The 8,086-nt window shown below is 43.9% G+C and overlaps 1 protein-coding gene across 1 annotated transcript in view; it reads right to left on the reverse strand.

Moving 5' to 3' along the window:
• Nucleotides 1-7,629, reverse strand: part of LOC130290786 (keratin, type I cytoskeletal 18-like) — a 125,813-nt gene extending 118,184 nt beyond the window's left edge. Inside the window, exon 1 of the mRNA XM_056538856.1 lies at nt 7,613-7,629. The gene's annotated coding sequence lies outside the window, so the exon portion shown is untranslated. The remainder of the gene's footprint in view (nt 1-7,612) is intronic.
• Between the last annotated feature and the right edge of the window lie 457 nt (nt 7,630-8,086).

The raw sequence follows: 8,086 nt of genomic DNA on the forward strand, positions 1-8,086 counted from the left end.
TGCTCCCAGACTATATCTGCTCACTGCCCCTGCACTCCCTTGCCGGATCTTGTTGCCTTGTGCCAGTGAAAGCGTTTAGTGTTGTCCAAGCCTGTGTTACCTGAACTTCTGCTATCCATCTTGACTACGAACCTTGCCGCCTGCCCCGACCTTCTGCTACGTCTGACCTTGCCTCTGCCTAGTCCTTCTGTCCCACGCCTTCTCAGCAGTCAGCGAGGTTGAGCCGTTGCTAGTGGATACGACCTGGTTGCTACTGCCGCAGCAAGACCATCCCGCTTTGCGGCGGGCTCTGGTGAACACCAGTAGCCTCTTAGAACCGGTCCACCAGCACGGTCCACGCCAATCCCTCGCTGACACAGAGGATCCACTACCTGTAAGCCGAATCGTGACACCTCCCCCCTCCCTCATCATTCCTTTTCCTCTGCTTTTCATAGTTTTTTTTTTATTTTCCTTACCTGGCTGCGCTTCCGCAGGCCAGGTCAGGCATGGGGTCTTATGGGCTGTGGTCAGTGAAGCAGAAGAATGACGTCCTCTGCCGGCTTCTCTGTGCGGCATCAGGGACGTCACTTTTCATTTCCTGCAGTCGCCGCACTCTGAACTCTGACTCGCAGCGTTTGCAGGAAATGAATAGCATAGGAGGAACATGATGGGGGGGGGGGGGGGTGATGAGACATGGGGAAATGATGAGGGGGGGGGAATGATGGGGGGCATGATGAAACAGGGTGGGGGATGATGAGACAGGGGGAAATTATGGTGGGGGAGGCACTAAATGCTTAATGTCTATATGGCTAGTGGTGGTCTATGACAGGGGGAAATGATGAGACATGGGGGGATGATGAGACATGGGGGGATGATGCGACATGGGGGTGGCGATGAGAGGGGTAAATGTGGAACAGGGACTGATAAAAGGGAAGGAATGATGTGGCACTGGAGGGGACGAGACCAAACTGAGGTGCAGAAGAAAACGAAGTTGGGGAGATTATGTGGCATTTAGTCCAAGTCATTTATTTTACATTTTATTTTTTTTACTTAAATTTCCCTGTTAAAATGGGGGTGCGTGTTATACGCCGATAAATACGGTACTCAGAAGAAAGGGTGTTACAAATTTTGGGGGGCTTTTTCTCCTATTACCCCTTGTGAAAATAAAAACTTTGGGTTAACACCAGCATTTTTCATTTTCATGTCCAACTTTAACTAAAATTTGTCAAACACCTGTGGGTTGTAAAGGCTCACGATACCCCTTGTTACGTTCCATGAGGGGTGAAGTTTCCAAAATGGGGTCACATGTGGGTGATTTTTTTTTGCGTTTATGTCATAACCGCTGTAACTATCAGCCACCCCTGTGAAAATCCCCAATTTAGACTTCAAATGTACATAGTGTGCTCTCACTACTGAGCCTTGTTGTGCGCCCGCAGAGCACTTTACACCCACATATGGGGTATTTCCGTACTCAGGAGAAATTACGCTACAAATTTAGGGGGTCTTTTTTTCCTTTTACCTATTGTAAAAATGAAAAGTATGGGGCAACACCAGCATATTAGTGTAAACATTTTTATTTTTTTACACTAACATGCTGGTGTAGACTCCAACTTTACCTTTTCATAAGGGGTAAAAGGAGAAAAAGCCCCCCAAGATTTGTTAGGCAATTTCACCTGAGTACGGAAATACCCCATATGTGGCCCTAAACTGTTGCCTTGAAATACGACAGGGCTCCGAAGTGAGAGAGCGCCATGCGCATTTGAGGCCTAAATTAGGGATATGCATAGGGACGGACACGGCAGTGTTTCCCAAACAGGGTGCCTCCAGCTGGAGGCTCTGTTTTGTAAACACTGCAGTATGAGACTTTTTTAAATTTTTATTAGGGGGTGGGGGGTGTATATGTAGTGTTTTACCCTTTATTTTGTGTTAATGTAGTGTTTTTAGGGTAAATTCATACGGGCAAGGGTTCACAGCGAGTTTCCCGCTGGGAGTTTGCGCTGTGGCGGAAAATTTGCTGCAGCTCAAACTGAAAGGGAAACTCGCTGTAAACCTCAACCCGTGTGAATGTACCCTGTACCTTCAACTGTTGCAAAACTACAACTCTCAGCATGCACTGACTACAACTCTCAGCATGCCTCCAGCTGTTGCAAAACTACAACTCCCAGCATGCATTGACCGATGATGCATGCTGGGAGTTGTCTCTATTCAACATCTGGAGGCAAACTGGTTGGGAAATACTAAGTTAGGTAACAGACTACTGCAGTGTTTCCGCACCAGTGTACCTCCAGCTGTTGCAAAACCACAACTCCCAGCATGCATCATCTGTCAATGCATGCTGGGAGTTGTAGTTTTGCAACAGCTGGAGGCACACAGGTTGGGAAACACTGAGTTAGGAAACAGACAGTGTTTCCCAACCAGTGTGCCTCCAGTTGTTGCCGAACTACAACTCCCAGCATGCCTGGACAGTCTTGGCATGCTGGGAGTTGTAGTTTTGCAACATCTGGAAGTGTACAGTTTCCAGACCACTATACAGTGGTCTCCAAACTGTAGCATTCCAGATGTTGCAAAACTACAACTCCTAGCATGCCCAGACAGCCCTTGGCTATCTGGGCATGCTGGGAGTTGTAGTTGTAAAACTATGCAGCAATGCAGCAGTGAAGATCACTTACCAGATTTTCACTGCTGCATTCTGTTGCTGCTGGTCCCCCCCGCCGCTGGTCCCCCACCGGTCCCCCGCTGTCTGCCGCTGTCCCGCCGGTAACCGCCACCACCATCTGGGCAGAGCAGGGATTTGAACTTCGACCTCCCCCGCCCCTGCCCTGCGATTCGCCGCTGATCGGCCAATCACAGGGGATAGGAGGGAGTGGCAACCCTGCCACCTTGCTCCTATCCTTTAGGATGATCATCCACTTTAGGATGATCATCCACTATTTTCTGGGCTATCGGACCAGAGACCCGATCAGCCCGGAAAAGCCGTGATTCGCTGGTCAGAATTGACCGATCGCCAACAAGAGGGGGTCTCAGGACCCCCTGGGCGATAATGCGGGATGGCTGCTGATAGATATCAGCAGTCATCCCGTTCTGATCACCGCGTCCAGAGACGCAATGATCAAGAAACACAGCTCCGTAAATGTACAGCACTGTGCGCTAAGTGACACTTAGCAGCGCCGTACATGTACGGCGCTCATCATTAAGGGGTTAAAGACCCGGTCAATTTTCGTTTTTGCACTTTATTTTTTCCTCCTCCCCTTCTAAAAATCAAAAAATCATAACTTTCAATTTTACACCTACAGACTAATATAAGGGCTTGTTTGTTTTTTTGTGTTACCAATTGTACTTTGTAATGACTTCACTTATTTTATAACATAATTTGCGGGGAAACAAAAAAAATAAACTTATTTGTTATATAAAAAAAAATGCAATTTTTTTTAAATTTTGGGGGCTTCCGTTTCTACACAGTGCACTTTTCAGTAAAAATATACCTTCTATTTATTCTGTAGGCCCATACAGTCACAGGGATACCCAATTTATGTAGGTTTTATTTGATTTTACCACTTTAAAAAATTATAACTACATGCACCAAAATTGGTATGTTTAATATTGTCATCTTCTGACCCCCATAACTCTTTCATTTTTCCGCAAACAGGGCTATGTGAGGGCCCATTTTTTTGCGCCGTGGTCTTTAGTTTTTATTGGAACCATTTCTTTTGATGGGACTTTTTGACTGCTTTTTATAATTTTTTTTATGGTATATGAAGTGACCAAAAATGCACAATTTTGTATTTTGTTATTGTATTTTACATGTACACCATCGACCATGCAGTTTAACTAACCTTATATTTTAATAGTTTAGGCATTTACGCATGCGGCGGTACCACATATGTTTATTTTTTATTACATTATTTTATTTAAAAAAATGGGAAATGGGGGGTGATTCAAACCTTTATTAGTGGAAGGGCTTATTCACATTTATAATTTTTTTTTGTTTTTACACTTTTTACTTTCTTTTTTAGCCCCCATAGGGGGCTATCACATGCAATCATTCTATTGCATACACTGTTCAATGCTAAGCTTTAGCTCAGCATTGATCAGTGTTGTCGGTGTTTTGCTGCTATAGCCTGTCAAGGCTGGCTGGGAGCATCAAAGCACCAATCGTACATTGCTTCAAGCCCCTGTTTTGGGACCAAGGCATGCAGGTACGCCCTGTGTCCTTAACAGGTTAAAAAACCTCTAAAAATTTTAAAGAAGCAATCTGATTGGTTGCTAAGGGCAACTGCACCAATCTTCCTCTGCACAGGTTTTGATAAATCTCTCCCAATATTGGGGGCCCTGTGTGTACATTATTCCTTCACTCATTATTCTGTATTGTGACATCTCTTTGTGCATTATCTATATTGTGTAGATTGCAGAGTTTAAGCCCTTGTGGGCAAGACCATCTCTCCCTCTCTATCCAAATATATATATATATACATTTATTTATAGAAAGAGAGAAACAGGCCCTGCTTGTAAAGGGCATTCTGTGAATTATTTATAATACTTTCACACTTATTTTCACACTTATTGTACATGTGTAACAATATGCCTTATTTATTTATTGTGCCCTAGAACCAGGGGCATTATAAAAATAAATAATAACAATAATAGTGTGACATTACTTTGAGAATTAGTAGAAACTGTGGTATCTATTAGTGTTGCTCACGAATAATTGCATTTCGAATATTCGCAGCGAATATCGTATATTCGCGAATTCGCGAATATTACGAGTTTTGCCCTAAAAATTCGCTATTACAAATATTCGTCTTTTTTTCAAACTGTCTTAAAAACTGAGCACATTGTAGGGATCTCCTTCGACTGATAAATGCAATGCTTGTATCATTAAAGACCCAGGGATGAGACTGTGAGGCGAAAGGTTTGTGCATGCGAATATTCTTTGAAATTTCGCCAATGAGAGTCCTGCAAGCACAGTTGTCAGAGCTTAGCAACGTCCCTAGCAACCAATAGAAACTTGCTGGTACGACCAGTATATAACATCACTCCCCACCAGCATTCCTTTGCAGATTCACATGGTGGTTTAGAGAGGAGAGTGTTTCTGTGCTTTTGCTTGCGTCCTTTGTGCCTTGTATCCTGTGACAACCAATTGCTTTTTTAAAAGCAGAAGAGAACCCACTTGTTTTTTTTTAAAACAGAAGAAGCGCAACTGATAATACAGTGATAACTCTCTGAGTACAGATAATGTAGTAGATGTGACCTGCAGTCCTATGTAACACCACAGATAACACAGTGATAACTCTCTGAGTACAGATAATGTAGTAGATGTGACCTGCAGTCCTATGTAACACCACAGATAACACAGTGCTCCAAAGTGAGAGCGCCATGCACATTTGAGGACTAAATTAGGGAATTGCATAGGGGTGGACATAGGGGTATTGTACGCTAGTGATTCCCAAACAGGGTGCCTCCAGCTGGTGCTAAACTCCCAGCATGCCTGGACAGTTGTTGTTTTGCAACATCTGGAGGCTCCGTTTAGGAAACAGTGGCGTACCAGACATTTTTCATTTTTATTGGGGAGGGGAGGGGGGCTGTGTAGGGTTATGTGTATATGTAGTGTTTTTTTACTTTTTATTTTGTGTTAGTGTAGTGTAATGTAGTGTTTTTAGGGTACAGTCACATGGGCGGGGGTTCACAGTAGTTTCCCGCTGAGAGTTTGAGGTGCAGCGCAAAATTTGCTTCAGCTACAAACACACTGTAAGCCCCTGCCCATGTGAATGTACCCTGTACATTCACATTGGGGAGAGGGGGGGGATGCAGCGAGTTGTAGTTTTGCAACAGCTGGAGGCACAATGGTTGCGAAACATTGAGAGATTGTTACCTAACTCAGTGTTTCACAACCAGTGTGCCTCCAGCTGTTGCAAAACTACAACTCCCAGCAGGCATGGTCTGTCAGTGCAACAGCTGGAGACACACTGTTTGGGAAACACTGCTATCTGATCTTATCTCATAACTTTTAAACTAAAATGCAGTTAAATATAATGAAATAACAGTGGTGACATTACTTACACAAATCAGCAGTTTTTCCTCACTTGGTGAAAAGTTACTCCCCACCATCTTTGCTTCGCAGGGCAGCAGAAAATCGCGATGCGAAAAGCAACTGGCAAAGGTCCAGGAAATGATCTCCGTTCTCGCATGATGTAATTGCGCGCATGCGCAGACGAGCGAAATTTCGCAATAACAAAATTCCACTAATATGGGACGAATATTTGTCCTCATATTCGTGAAATATCGCGAATTCGAATATGGCATATGCCGCTCATCACTAGTATCTGTGTATTTTTTCTATATACTGTGGCATCACTGTGGGCATGATCCCTGTTCTGTGACATAATTGTATGCATCACCCATTTACTGTGAAATTACTGCCTTATCCTTGTACTGTGACATCACTGTTTACATTATTCGGTTGTGCATTAGTCTATATTGTAACATCTTTGTGTGCATTATCTATATGGTGGTTCTAGGATTTACACAGTATGTTAAAACCATTGTATATTAAAACCATTGTATGTTGAGACCACAACTCTATGGAAACCTGGTAATTGGTTCTGAAGCCCCAAATTGTCATTCAAAAATAGGAAAAAGTGAGGATTAAAGAAAAATAAGTAGATAATAGATAACTAATGCAGATAAAACAAGTCCTTATATATAGCAAGAAAGATCTGCTGGAAGCTGTAAATCACTGTCTATGTAGAGGACAGGAGCTACTTCAGGGTCCTGTACAGTACACACAATGGGGGAGATTTATCAAAACCTGTGCAGAGGAAAAGTTGCCCAGTTGCCCATAGCAACCAATCAGATCGCTTCTTTCATTTTTAACAAGGCCTCTGCAAAATGAAAGACACGATGCAATTGGTTGCTATGGGCAACTGGGCAACTTTTCCTTTGTACAGGTTTTGATAAATCTCCACCAATGTCCTAAAAAAGTAAAATGAAGCCGCCCTCACCTGGTGTCCAAAGGAGCAGCTAACCCTGGCACAAGTAAAGAGTAGAGGAAATGTAATACCTCTCTGTACTGTAGGAGGCGCTACCAGACACCAGTCAGTGCATGCACTTCAGTAATACAGGGGTTCTAGTAGTGAAATGCCCATTTTGATCAGTTTTTTCAGACGTTCATAGGTTTCATAGATCTGGACTGTCCGTAGCATTGTATGGTGAGTCTGGTTTCAAGTTCTGATGGTCCAGAAAAGATCATTGTGTGGTGGGCTACGGGGGTGCGATGTGAGGTCTATGGGGCAGATGTTGTAGCCAAGGGGCAGATGGTGTTAACCCCTAAATGTTTGTAATGCCAGCGAGCGGTTTTACTAAGAACCGCCCGAACAGTAGCACCGCTAGTCCTAGTTAGGCAGGGCAAATAAGAGTCCAAGGCCAGGTGAGGGTTAACGGTAGCTTTACTGAGGTAGACAGATGGTACAGTCTTTACAGCTAGGCCAGGATCCCAGAGAGGTGGCCAGTAACACAGGGAACCTCGCAGCTTGCTGGGACTTGCAGTGACTTGACAGACTCTAGCACAGCCACGCTGACTATAATTGACTTGACTTGACTGAAGATAATGACAGCAGACAGAGATGACTTGACTTACTGACATGTGGCTGCTGGTTAGGCTTGAGGCCTCCAGATGTGCTGGACACTGTCTTTGAGATGTCTGGACTGGACTTGACCTCAGCAGACAGTGTGGTGGAAGAGAGAGATAGTAGTACCTTCCCCTCTTATAAAGGGAGACTGAGCAAGGAGCCCATAGACTAACTGCAGGTCATATGGTCATATGGTGGGTAACAAAACATGTGACTTTAACATGTGACAACCATTATCATGTGACTAATAACCATGTAACCATATCAAAGGTCCTTTACACATAATATACAATTATACAGATTATAGGGGTACAGCACAGGTGAGTCCTGGGGAAGCGCAGGGACTCAAGCTGATAGGACTGTGAGATGAATATCCCGTACTGGGACATCACAATTGTATGTGGAAAATATTGTAACCTGTGGCCATTGTAAGGTTAGGGACTGCTGTATACTGTGGCATCACTATGAGCATACCTGTACTG

This window comes from Hyla sarda, chromosome 9 (assembly GCF_029499605.1).
Source record: "Hyla sarda isolate aHylSar1 chromosome 9, aHylSar1.hap1, whole genome shotgun sequence".
NCBI classification, from domain to species: domain Eukaryota; kingdom Metazoa; phylum Chordata; class Amphibia; order Anura; family Hylidae; genus Hyla; species Hyla sarda.